The sequence below is a fragment of the Giraffa tippelskirchi genome, chromosome 12 (genome assembly GCF_054371585.1).
Source record: "Giraffa tippelskirchi isolate mGirTip1 chromosome 12, T2T-mGirTip1v1.2.pri, whole genome shotgun sequence".
In the NCBI taxonomy this organism is placed as follows: domain Eukaryota; kingdom Metazoa; phylum Chordata; class Mammalia; order Artiodactyla; family Giraffidae; genus Giraffa; species Giraffa tippelskirchi.
Window position 1 is genome coordinate 127608918 of NC_137286.1, and position 14313 is coordinate 127623230.

General features: G+C 35.8%; 2 long non-coding RNA genes across 2 annotated transcripts in view; one reads left to right on the plus strand and one right to left on the minus strand.

The window, feature by feature from the left end:
• Positions 1–14313, plus strand: part of LOC145529435 (uncharacterized) — a 286481-nt gene that overhangs the window by 251800 nt on the left and 20368 nt on the right. The window contains exon 5 of the long non-coding RNA XR_014071224.1: positions 9918–9968. This is a non-coding gene — a long non-coding RNA (uncharacterized LOC145529435). The remainder of the gene's footprint in view (positions 1–9917; positions 9969–14313) is intronic.
• The window catches only part of LOC145529439 (uncharacterized), a 284079-nt gene that overhangs the window by 106603 nt on the left and 163163 nt on the right, over positions 1–14313 (minus strand). The gene's annotated exons all lie outside the window — the stretch shown is intronic.

Consider the following 14313-nt stretch of genomic DNA (forward strand, 5'->3'; position numbering starts at 1 on the left):
AAGAAATAATGTTAATTCTAATTTTTAAATCTGTAAGGTATGCGTTCGTGTGTATGTGTTGGTATGTGCGTGTGTGTTCAGTCACATCGGAGTCTTTGCAACTCCATGTACTGTAGCCTGCCAGGCTCCTCTGTCCATGGGATATTTTTCAGGCAAGAATACTGGAGTGGTTTGCTATTTCCGCCTTCAGGGGATTTTCTCTGCTCATGGATTGAACCTGTGTCTCCTGCATTGGCAGGCAGATTCTTTACCATTGAGCCACCTGGAAAGCCTATGTGTGTATGTGTGTGTGTCCCAAAAAATCAGCCACTGTGCATGGAATCAATAGTTGATGTCATTGACTAAATCTTATTGATCTATTGGTAATCATATTTTTAATGGTTTCTACACAAAAATCTCTGTATTATGGTAAATAATAAAATGTGTATGTGCCAAAAAACAGTGATTTTAGTAGTTATAATTTGAACCCTCCTCTGACTTTGTCGATTTGTGACATAAGGAAAAGTAGACTTGTTTTCCATAACTGTAAAGATTATACCCAAGAATGGAAAAATTCTGCCTAGGAGAGCGTGTTACTCATACTATGGAATATTTTGTTTGTTTTTGGTCCACTATTAGTATAGAGTTCTTACAGTTAAACATTGTATATAACTCTCAAGGTTTATGGACTAGATAAAGACCTCACTGGATTTCTTTATTAAGAAATAAATATGGAATACAAGGCATCAGTGTGTGTGTGTGTGTGTATATATATGTGTGTGTGTGTGTGTATGCTCCATGTTTTAACTGCATCCTATGGCTACTGTAACTTATTAGTAAAGGCCTTGCACTCAGTTTCATTTACTAAATTATTTGGAGCATGAGAATTCACTAGTTTATTTATTCATCTCTGGGGAGTTTAACGGTGAAAAAGAAATAATGTGCATTAGAGGAATGCAAACCCATAATAATGAATTGAAAACCACATTACTGATAATTTTTTTTTACTCTCCAATAACTGAAGAGATAGTACTGTTCCTCAAACCTTTAATTTGTTATTACTGATCTATTTGTTTCTTAGTACATATGATATTTATTTCACATCAATCTTATGAAAATATTATTTTAGGTCCCAGATGCATCCGTGTGAACAAACTAGGTATGTCTTCTGAAGGGAGATAAGACTACTTATTAAATTCAGGTGTGCTGATACAGAGGTGACAGTTGAAATCATGACATGAGATTATTTTTAGATTCAAAAGATGGCTTTTGATTTGGGGTTTTAAGTAAGAAAATGTTTCCAATAACAAATGTTCAAGTATAGGTTTGTTTCTCAAAATCCCCACTAATTTTGTTCACATTATTCACATTACAATTGTCAGTTACAAACTATCAAAAGTTTTATAATATTAAATAATCATTTCAAAATCAAATTTCCATAACAGGAATATATTATAAGTGATAAGACACAACTGGGGATAATGAGAGCAAAGAAGAACCAGTATATAATTGCTAATAGTCCCTTCAGATATTATTGGATCTGCTTGCAAATGTTCCAGGGTACATGTGAAAATCTCATTTGACTGGCCTCACATAAAATTTATCTTTGTCTTTCGCTTGACATTTAATAATCTGGATTTTTTATGTAAGCTAAGAAGAGGGGGGAAATTTTTTAAAGGGGCTTCTTCCCATGTAGCTCAAACAGTAAAGAATCTGCTTGCAATGCTGGAGACCTAGGTTTGATCCCTGGGTCAGGAAGATCCCCTGGATAAGGGAATGGCAACCCATTTCTGTATTCTTGCCTGGAGAATTCCATGGACAGAGGAGCCTGATGGACACTGTCCATTGGGTCCAAAGAGTCTGACAGGACTGAGTGACTAACACTTTCACTTTCCACATTACAAATTCCATAACTTGAATTCTGAAACTAGAAGGCTAATTTTACTTTTCAGTGGCTTACTGATAACTTAACTGCTGGCTGAAAAATAAAGTCACTTAAAGTTCCATCATCATGAAATTTGATTATTTGAAAGTAGTAAATAATCTCAGAATATTTAAAAATTCAATGTCTAAGTTCATGTATAACTGCAATGCTCATATTCTCTTCCTATAAAATATTCTTTAAATGTAGTTGTAAAATTTTTCAACCTGAATTGTGCTTTGCATTAAAGAATGCTGTTTTGAGTGAGTCAATGAATTTCTGACTTGGGGCAAGTTTTTTTTTTCATAAATAGAAATGGAAGTTTCATGTAAGATTAGCAAAAAGAGTTTTAAAATGAGCCTGATTTATTGTCTTCATAATTAAAATTCTTAGTGTGCCCTTGATATATAACACTGTAAAATACTTTACTGTCTTGAGCTTTTTACATATTAGAGAAATTGATAAATCTGTTCCACCTGAAAGTGATGTGTAATATGTATGAAAGAATATTAACTAAGTTTTGCCTACTTCAATTTTGTCTTTGAAAATTTACCACTTAGCATTGCCAAGTTCAAACAACTGGTAAAAATTTAAAAAAAGTTTATTTGTTCCACTTGATTCCTATAATCAGATTAATTAATCCTTGTTTACTCAAATTGGCAATAATTTTTCATTCAAGATAAAAGCCCAACAGAATTGCCTCAATTTGTTTTTAATGCCTGGATAGTATTTTATCATATGGTTTGTACAATTATATATAATTTTACTAACAGGCACAGAGGCATTTAAATTTGCTTCAGGTAATTTGTTATCCTTGTTTTCCATTCTTCTAATCTTTTTTCTATTGGTGTTGAGATCTTTGTTACATATAAATGTTAAAGTAATAAGCATTTAAGAAAAAATTTATAATAATGCATACATAGGAATTTCCACATGGAAAAATATAATATACAATATTGAGTCTATATAGTAGTTTTTTTTAAGAAATCCTAGGCTATTTTATTTGCCCATATGCTATTTATATTTTTGAGTATTCATAGAAAATCTATGATTTTTGGCATAAGTTTCCTGGATTAATTAAAATAGCTCTTTATAATATGCAAATAATTTTTGTTTTAGAAATTATTAGAATGTATCTCCATATACTCTTTTTTTCTCAGCCTACATATTGCCTAATACTTGTCTTTCATGATAGATTGTAAATCCTTAGAGCCCTCGTTCTCATTATCCATCCATTCTTAAAGGACTGGAGATTCTCAAGGTGCCTTCAGGAGCTTTGACTTCCATCATTTAGTTGTCATATATTTGGTAGAGAAGTAGTAAAAACTTTTGATATCAGAATGAAATTCAGGGAATGACTTAATAGCTTATACAAACTCAACAATGTAACCTGCCCCATTAAGTTTTCCACTTATACATAACCTTATATGTTTGAAAATATTGAGTAAATATACATTTTAGGTAGTATACTGTATGGAAACTTTTGAAAGCAAGATGATATTTACTTGCACCTCTGATATCTGAGGTTCAATTTATTGCCATTATAGTATCATTTGGGTTATTCATATATATTGACTCTCTGGCTCCAGTTATTTAGAGGTATTGTATTTTTCTGCTCTGACTTGAATTCAGTGTAGTCATGTTACTTGCTTTTTGAATGAATTGTTAATGAAAATGATAGCATCATTTCCAGGTTTAAGAGTAACACTGTAATTTCACCATGATATCTTTTCAGTGCCACAGTAAGGAACACTGTGACCATCTATGGTTGCCATTAGCCAGTAAACTTGATTATGTTAACAAGAGCCTTCTTACCAACCCACAATGAATTTGCTCAGGAGGAAGCAGTACATTTTCAGGGTGTCTGTTAAACATTGTAACATCTAGCCTCCCCTGACCCATACAACCTGTGACATCGACTCACATAAACCAAGTCTCTTTCTGCTCCCAGAATCTATCTCACATGTTTTATTGTAAGCTATCCTCATGAGTCATAAGACTCTCTTATTATTTCCCAAAGAGTTTAATGAATTATTGTAGCTTACATTTGATTTTTGTTGAAACAGCTTTATTTTCAATGATACCCTAAAAGATTTTTTTTCCTAACAGATTGCAAAAAGGGAGAATATGAAAGATGAAAACTTAATTTCAGATTTAGCTGTAACACATACAAATTGTGGTGTTTCTAACAGTTACGGGAAATTCTTAGGAAGTGTGTGTGATGTTTCTTTTTTCTCCCTCTTGTTAAATTTAATAGCTCCTAAACATTCATAGGGAATGTTTTATACTCCTTAAATATTTCTTTTCAGGAAATCTCATTCTTTTCTTTCCATTAAAATGTAGTGCAGCATGAAACTCTACATGCAGCTATTAATAATATAACAAATAACTATGTACTCAACAACCAGTTGAATAATTAAACTTGTAACAACAGAACTGGGGCTTTCTGTGATTATCACCCTCTATTTACATCCTCACCTTTGGTAGCTACTTACAGCCCAGAGACAATTCTATCCTGCGTTTGGTTTTAACAATACACAAGCATCTGCTTTTATCTCTCACAATATTTGTTTACATCCTTAAAAATGAGATTTTGCTTACATACTTTCCATTTTTAATTTTGATTTTATAAATAGTTATGTAAATATTTTGCACATACTGTCTCAGAAGTGAGAGTTACTTTAAACAGCTGCTTAGAAACAAAATTGTTTAATGACTTAATGACTTTTATTAATTACCAAATTAATTACCAAATTCCTCTTCAGATTAGTTGTACCAGCTTACATTTCCTTCAGCAGTACAAAAGAGTTTTCATTGTTTTACAGCCTCATTATCACTTACGTTTTTGCCACGATATGGAAAATTACCTAGGCTGGTGAGTGTGAATCATTTTCCCTTGGTTTTAATTTGCATTTATGTGATTGTTGATAAGTATAGCAGCCCTTAAAAGAGTAATTAACAAACTTTTTGTGTTTTTTTTTTTTTTAATTTCAGTCTTTTGTTGCTATTGGTGCTTTTGCTTAGTCATGTCTGACTCTTTGCAACCCCATTGACTATAACCCGCCAGGCTCCTCTATCCATGGAATGTACCAGGCAAGAATATTGGAGCAGCTTGCCATTTCTTTCTCCAGGGATCTTCCCACCCCAGGGACCGAACCTGGGTCATCTGCAATGCCAGCAAACTCTTTACTGCTGACCCAGCAGGGAAGTCTTGTTGCTATTGCTGATACTTTTTATCAGTTATTTCTATTTTATTAGCCTCGATCCATGAATTTTAATCAATATTTAATTAGTATGTTATTATCCTTTTATTCTAGATATGTTATAATTTGATTTTCATTGATTATTTAATCTAGATATATGTGGTGTTTGTGTGTGTTTAATGTGTGTTCAGGTCTCCTATTAAGAGTTAATGTGCTTTGGGTGTATACTTGGTGCTAAGCACTATTAGAGGGGACAGTATTAAAGTTTATACACTGTATTGCCTAACAAATAATGTCTAAAAGATTAACATTATATACCTTTCTAATACTCAAAGAGATTAATATAGGGTAAAATTAAGAAATATGCCATCTGATATGTCAGTGAATCTATAATTTAAGAAGTCTGATTTCAGAATTCACTCTTTAGAAAAGTTTACCATGTACTATTCTTCACAAAAAATGTGTCCAATTAGTCATAAAGTTGTTTATGGCAATGAAGCTCTATTATCAAGTGAAATATATATGCATGGGGACATAACCTAGGCAGAACAAACACAGAGACCATAAAAAACTACACGTGCAGAAGACTCACTTCCTCATGTGTCTGTTTTTTGACACTGCTCAGCTCTTCAACCCACAGCTCTAGCAATGGGAGGTTCTCTATGAGTAAATGACCCAAGCAGGGAAAAATTCATGAGGACTGCACAAGATAGGATAGCAAAACCAGAAAGTGGACTGCTGCTATTATAGAGGTGCAGTCAGTGATCACCTTGAAAGACAGTTCAGGATGGAAATTGCAGTGTAACAGTTTGAGTTGTAGATTTTATTCACTTGCCAGGAAAAAAAAAAAAAGATGTTTTGAGGTCAGAATCAACATAATCCATGAGCAGTCATGAATGAGATTCCCTAGCTGTTTTACAATTTAAAAAATGCAAGGTTGGGTGATAGGTGAATTGAAAGTTCAGAATGTGTTTTGTGATTAACTTTCTCAAAAATGCCCAGAATGAAAAGGCACACCATTATGACCTTAAGACTGATACTTTCTCTATGATTAACACACTTCCCTATTGGGCATAGGAGACAGACGAGAGTTTTCATTGGTGTAGCCTGTAAGACCTTCACTTGAGCAAATCAGACCTGTGCAATACTAACTCAGTACCCAGTTAAACTGCAACAGAAACCCATCTTGGCACTCCGTCACTGACCATGCCATGAGGGGTCTTACCACATAAATCACTTCAGTTCAGTTCGGTCGCTCAGTCGTGTCCGACTCTTTGCAACCCCATGAATTGCAGCAAGCGAGGCCTCCTTGTCCATCACCAACTCCCGGAGTCTACCCCAACCCACGTCCATCGAGTCAGTGATTCCATCCAACCATCTCATCCTCTGTCATCCCCTTCTCCTCCTGCCCACAATCCTTCCAAACATTAGGGTCTTTTCCAATGAGTCAACCCTCCGCATGAGGTGGCCAAAGTATTGGAGTTTCAGCTTCAACATCAGTCCTTCCAATGAACACCCAGGACTGATCTCCTTTAGGATGGACTAGTTGGATCTTCTTGCAGTCCAAGGGACTCTCAAGAGTCTTCTCCAACACCACAGTTCAAAAGCATCAATTCTTCGGTGCTTAGCTTTCTTCACCATCCAACTCTCACATCCATACATGACCAATGGAAAAACCATAGCCTTGACTAGATGGACCTTTGTTGGCAAAGTAATGTCTCTGCTTTTCAATATGCTATCTAGGTTGGTCATAACCTTCCTTCCAAGGAGTAAGCATCTTTTAATTTCATGGCTGCAATCACCATCTGCAGTGATTTTGGAGCCCCCAAAAATAGAGTCAGCCACTGTTTCCACTGTTTCCCCATCTATTTGCCATGAAGTGATGGGACCAGATGCCATGATCTTAGTTTTCTGAACGTTGAGCTTTAAGCCAACTTTTTCACTCTCCTCTTCCACTTTCATCAAGAGGCTCTTTAGTTCGTCTTCACTGTCTGCCATAAGGGTGGTGTTATCTGCATATCTGAGGTTATTGATATTTCTCCCGGCAATCTTGATTCCAGCTTGTGCTTCTTCCAGCCCAGCTTTTCTCATGATGTACTCTGCATATAAGTTAAATAAGCAGGGTGACAATATACAGCTTTGACGTACTCCTTTGCGTATTTGGAACCAGTCTGTTGTTCCATGTTCAGTTCTAACTGTTGCTTCCTGATCTGCATATAGGTTTCTCAAGAGACAGATCAAATGGTCTGGTATTCCCATCTCTTTCAGAATTTTCCACAGTTTATTGTGATCCACACACTCAAAGGCTTTGGCATAGTCAATAGAGCAGAAAGAGATGTTTTTCTGGAACTCTCTTGCTTTTTCGATGATCCAGTGGATGTTGGCAATTTGATTTCTGGTTCCTCTGCCTTTTCTAAAACCAGCTTGAACCTCTGGAAGTTCACGGCTCACGTATTGCTGAAGCCTGGCTTGGAGAATTTTGAGCATGACTTTACTAGCGTGTGAGATGAGTGCAATTGTGTGGTAGTTTGAGCATTCTTTGGCATTGCCTTTCTTTGGGATTGGAATGAAAACTGACCTTTTCCAGTCCTGTGGCCACTGCTGAGTTTTCCAGATTTGCTGGCGTATCAAGTGCAGCACTTTCACAGCAGCATCTTTGAGGATCACATACACACATACATATACTTGTGTGTATACATACTAGTGTTATTCTACACATAGGTATTTTGTGCATATATTTACTTATGCTATATAACACACCATGTGAAGCAGTGAAAAGAGTTGAGAAGAAAACACAATCTGATCCTTACTCGCATTGGGCATGTAGGTCAAGTGATAACAGAGAGGTATGACAGCCTCAGCTTTCTGTTTAGCAACCATGAATTCCAATTACGTCTTAAGTAACTAAATCCTAGCCTTGAAAAGTACATCCAAGGGCAATGAATCTAACGATTTTTCTTAAATAGATAAATATAAATTCATCAGTCCACCAGAATGTTTTGGTACCTCTTATGCAGTCACAATATTTTTGTAATAGCATATAATTGTGTTTCTATCCTACTAGATCATAAATTTTATATTTAGAAGTGCTGCAAGACTTAACATAATTGTTTTGCCTTTTTTTAACTTTTTGGTTTATGCTGTATTAATAATTGATTAACCAGGTTGTAATACTTTCAGATAGACAGCAAAGGAACTCACCCATACACAACTGAAATCTGTCAAGAAGATTAAGAGTCATACAGAAATTTCCTTCATAGTCATGACAGCAACTTGTCAGGAAATTACACATCATAGTGTCAAAACAACAATTTTCGTTAGGGAAATAATATTTGTGTTAAATTGGAATATATTATAAAGATAAAATTTATTCACAATAGATATAAGATGTATCAAGCTTTCATATAATGCTATGTTAAATGCCATTATATAATTTTATGAAACTAAGTAGTTAATCGGAGAAGGCAATGGCAACCCACTCCAGTACTCTTGCCTGGAAAATCCCATGGGCGGAGGAGCCTCGTAGGCTGCAGTCCATGGGATCGCAGAGTCAGACAGGATTGAGCGACTTCACTTTCACTTTTCACTTTCATGCATTGGAGAAGGAAACGGCAACCCACTCTAGTGTTCTTGCCTGGACAATCCCAGGGATGGCGGAGCCTGGTGGGCTGCTGTCTATGGGGTCACACAGAGTCGGACACGACTGAGGCAACTTAGCAGCAGCAGCAGCAGCAGGTAGTTGATAGAGAACATTTTGGTTTGAAATCTTTGTATTGTGCCTAACCTTTGTGCTGTACTTCTTGCATTTTTCTTTAAAATTCCATCTTTAAGAACCTTTATTTATAGAATACAGTACATGTATGTCTTCTTTTTCAAAAATCTGAATTCTTAATAACAGCAACTTAACTATTCATCTCTTTGATCAAAATACATGTATTGTCAATTATCATAAAAATAATACCAAAGGTATCACAAAAATATACATACTCTAAGTAGTTTGATATTATTTTTATAGCTTATTTTGTCCCTAAGACATATTAGGTATATAAAATCAAATTACATGTTTTAAGGTAAGTTGGACTAACTCTTCTCTGTGGTTATATTACCAACTAGATATATGAGTAGGGTAACATATTGCATTCAACTTTTAGTTATTTCAGTTTAAACTTAATTTACTTATATAATTCCATAAAATATTAATTTGTATACAGTTGTTTAAAAAACTATAATTAAAAAGGCCTAGCATCTGTCATAGTATCCTCCATCCAAATCTCTTTTATTTCACAATTTATTTTTTCATATTCTTGTAATCAAATTTGTATTTATGGCTAACTTTTTCAGAATAATTATAGCATAATAAACTTTGCTTTATTTATATTTTTATTCTCATCACTTAATTAAATATCCTGGTTATCATTTCATAATAGTTTACACAACTATTTATTTGTTTCATGGTTGTGCTTTTTCCTTGTAATTGTTTTATGAATGTATCATAGGAATCTGATCCAGCCTCCAGTGAAGTACATTTGGTGGTTTAGTCAGTGGTTTAGTCATTAAGTCGTGTCCAACTCTTGCGACCCCATGGACTGTAGCCTGCCAGGCTCCTCTGTCCATGGGATTTTCCAGGCAAGAATACTAGCATGGATTGCCATTTCACATTTGGGCTCTTGCTATTCTGTAGTCATTACAAATAGAGTAAATGCCATTAAAAATGTGTATAAACAATCTGGCTAGTTATTAGGAAACTTCTTTTCATAGGGTTAAATGATTTTGCATTCCCAACATGAACGTTATGTGTATTCTTATTTCCTCAGCGTTCACCAAGAACCCATATTGTCGCACTTGGATTTCTGCCATGCTAACAGGTAAGAAATAGGATCTTTTATAGTTTAGATTTTCATTTTTTATTATAAGTGAAAAAAGTATATTATTATAAACTGAAAAACAATTTTGTTTCTCTTTCTCTGAACTGTCTAGAGACAATTATTTTGTTGTCAGTAATAAAATGCTGCACTTTTAAGTATACTATTTCTTATCATAAATATTGATTTAAAATTTTTTCTACCTATAGAAATTGAAATAGAGTTCAAGAGTGGTTTTAAAATTAGTAAATGAATTATTCTGAAAACAATTATTTGGTATTTTCCATGTGACAGTCACTCTTTTAGTTATTAATAAGAGTGTGATAAAGTCCCTTCTCTCATGAGCTATGGTCTGGTAAAATAAACAAGTTATAAATAAGAAAAATATGATTAAACAGAAAAATGTCAACTATTGTTAAATACTGGAGGAATAAAAAGGAGAGACTGGTGGAGATGGAATGCCATTTTATAAAGAGTTATCATTGAAGGTCTCTTTGAGGAAGTAAAATTTGAAATTCTGACATGGATGACATGAAAGCATGAGCCATTTGAAACTGTAAAAGGAAGAAGGAAGATGTAACAAGTGTAAAGGGCCTAAATCAGCAAGGTACTGGCAGATTTGGTACCGGAAGATAGTCTGTGTGGCTGAAAGTGCCACAAGCATTAGTGTTGCATAAATCAGTTCAAGGGGGGGGATAGATGTCAGATCATTTAGCACTTTGAGAGATATAATGAAAACACTGGATTCTATACTTATAGGAAGCTATTGGAAGCTTTTAATGAAAAGAAATATATGATTTATGCTTTTAGAAATGTAAGCCTGGCTATACTGGAGGGAAAATCCTGGGGCTGAAAGGCAATAACAAGCAGATCTTCCAGTGGAGGGGAGGAAGCATTATTTTCCCTCAACCTGTCTAAGATTTTAGCTAAGACAAATGTAAAGACAGATTAGAGGAGGGAAACAGACATTTCATGTTCTCCTTGTTTAATTACTTTAATAGTATACGCATACTGATGACAAACTGAAATTATAATGTAGTAATCACAATTCTGTCAGTCAGTTCAGTCACTTCAGTAGCTCAGTCATGTCTGACTCTTTGTGATCCCATAACTGCAGCACGCCAGGCCTCCCTGTCCATCACCAATTCCCAGAGCTTGCTCAAAATCATGTCCATTGAGTCAGTGATGCCATCCAACCATATCATCCTCTGTCGTCCCCTTCTCTTCCTGCCTTCAATCTTTCCCAGTGTCAGGGTCTTTTCCAGTGAGCCAGTTCTTCACATCAGGTGGCCAAAGTATTGGAGTTTCAGCTTCAGCCTCAGTTCTTCCAATGAATACTCAGGACTGATCTCCTTTAGGATGGACTGGTTGGATCTCCTTGCAGTCCAAGGGACTCTCAAGAGTATTCTCCAACACCACAGTTCAAAAGCATCAATTCTTCGGCGCTCAGCTTTCTTTATATTCCAACTCTCACATCTGTACATGACTACTGGAAAAACCATAGTTTGATGAGACAGACCTTTATTGGCAAAGTAATGTCTCTGCTTTGAATATGCTGTCTAGGTTGGTCATAATTTTCCTTCCAAGGAGCAAGTGCCTTTTCATTTCATGGCTGCAGTTACCATCTGCAGTGGTTTTGGAGCCCCCAAAAATAAAGTCTTTCACTGATTCCATTATTTCCTCATCTATTTCCCATGAAGTGATGGGACCAGTTGCCATGATCTTAGTTTTCTGAATGTTGAGCTTTAAGCCAACTTTTTCACTCTCCTCTTTCACTTTCATCAAGAGGCTCTGTAGTTCTTCACTTTCTGCCATAAGGGTGGTATCACCTGCATATCTGAGGTTATTGATATTTCTCCCAGCAATCTTGATTCCAGCTTATGCTTCATCCAGCCCAGCGTTTCTCATGATGTACTCTGCATATAAGTTAAATAAGCAGGGTGACAATATACAACCTTCACGTACTTCTTTCCAAATTTGAAACCAGTCTGTTGTTCCATGTCCAGTTCTAACTGTTGTTTCTTGACCTGCATACAGATTTCTCAGGAGGCAGGTAAGGTGGTCTGGTATTCCCATCTCCTTAAGAATTTTCCAGTTTGTTGTGATCCACACAGTTAATGGCTTTGGAATAATCAATAAAACAGAAGTAACGTTTTTTCTGGAACTCTTACTTTTTTGATGATCCAGCAAATGCTGGCAATTTGATCATTAGCCATTCCCTTCTCTAGGATGTCTTCCCAACCCAGGGATTGAACCCAGGTCTCCTGCATTGCCAGCAGTTTCTTTCCCATCTGAGCTACCTGGAAAGCCCATTCACAATTCAGTCATACACAAATAGAGTCTGATGGCCATGGAAAACCTGGCCTGTCACATCTCTGCTACTGAGAACTTCAACTTTGTTTGAAGTGTATCAGATATAAGGACACCACCAGCCATATTCAGAATTCCTGCCAGCCTCAACCTTAGAGTCTCAAGGTTTCCCCTTGTAACTATGCAACAATATGGGCCCCAGCTGATCCTTACTTAACAGATATACTTACTTCTTACTTCTTGTCACCTCCAGTTATAATTCTTAATAAACAATTTGTGTAACTAACTGCAACCTTGTGGGGTTTTTTTGCCTGTATAAGCCTTTCCCCATTTTTTAGTCTGGCAGAAGACAATTCAAGTGCTTTTTAAATCTGGACTGCAGTCCTAATCCCCCCCAAAACACCTTTTTTATTTCAATCAGGTATCAATTTCTAAAAGTTTGGTTAGCAACACAATGGAACATTACTTATCAAATAATGTAATGAAGTACTGATACGTGCTGCAGTGTGGATGAAACTTGAAACTATTATGTTAAATGATAAAAGACAGACACAAAAGGCCATATATTGTATGATTCCACCTATATGAGTATCCAGAATAGGTTAGAGACAGAAATCAATTAGATGGTTTCTGGGGGCTGGAAGGAGGAATGTGTAGGGATTGACTGCAAATCGAATATGTGATTTTCTACTGGAGTAATGAAAACATTTTGGAACTAGACGAAGGTGATGATTACATAACAGTATAACCAAACGACTACACCTTTGAGCTGTTCATCATAAGGAGAAGCTGTAAGTTCAGGAAGGTACAGGGCAGTCATGGCAGGGAATGTAGAAGCTACCCATGGTCAGATAGAAAGGGCTGCCCTTACCATGACTTATCTAATTATTTCCACTGAGAAATGTTCAGCCTTAGACTTGGAGTTCTTGATATGGCATTCTCCCTCAGGACAAGTAGCTGGCCACTGTGGACACACTGTATCCTGCAGAGGCAGTGATAATATTTGTAGGACAGGGAAATTAATATTAACAAGTAAACATTAATGGTACATCATGTAGGATAATCACTAAATTTCATATTCCTTTGTAGCCAGACATGTTGCTAAGCTGATTCTTACAGTCAAAACCTGCTGTGATCAATCAGTATTTATCAGGCTTTTGGGTGTATTTTCCTCAAAGTGAGGATATAGAGTCAGATAACCTAAGAACCTATCTTTATTTATTTATATACTGCTAATAATTTGTTATCTTATTTGAAGGAGTGTTCAAAAAAGTATAATAAATATATTTGTATAGTTATGAATAATAACATATGGTTGACCTGGCTCTCATTGTTGTTCAGTCAGTAAGTCATGTCAGACTGTGACCCTGTGGACTATAGCACACAAGTCTCCTCTGTTCTCCACTGTTTCCCAGAGTTTGCTCAAATTCATGTCCATTGAGTCGGTGATGCCATCCATCCATCTAGTCCACTGTCATCCCCTTCTCCTCTTGCCTTTAATCTTCCCCAGTATCAGGGTCTTTTCTAATGAGTTGGCTCTTTGCATCAGGTGGCCAAAGTATTGGAGCATCAGCATGTGTCCTTCCAATGAATAGTCAGGGTTGATTTCCTTCAGGACTGACTGGTTTGATCTCCTTGCAGTCCAAGAGACTCTCAAGAGCCTTCTGCAGCACCACAATTCAAAAACATCAGTTCTTCAGTCCTCAGCCTTCTTTATGGTCCAACTCTCACATCTGTACATGACAACTGGAAAAACGATAGCTTTGACTATATGGACCTTTGTGGGCAGAGTTCACCTCTCCTTTTTAATACACTAAGTTAGTCATAGCTTTCCTTGTAGTAGAAAGTATTTTTTACACATTTTATTACCCACATATATAAAATAAATAAAATTATATTCCAAACATGTTTTCAATCCATACTGTCTTGAGTTGTCTGCTGTGGCTCTTCATGAAATTAATTTAGTAATAATTAATAATGTTTTACAAAGATTATCTCATTTCAAAGAATAATCATGACAATGAACCACTGAATTGAC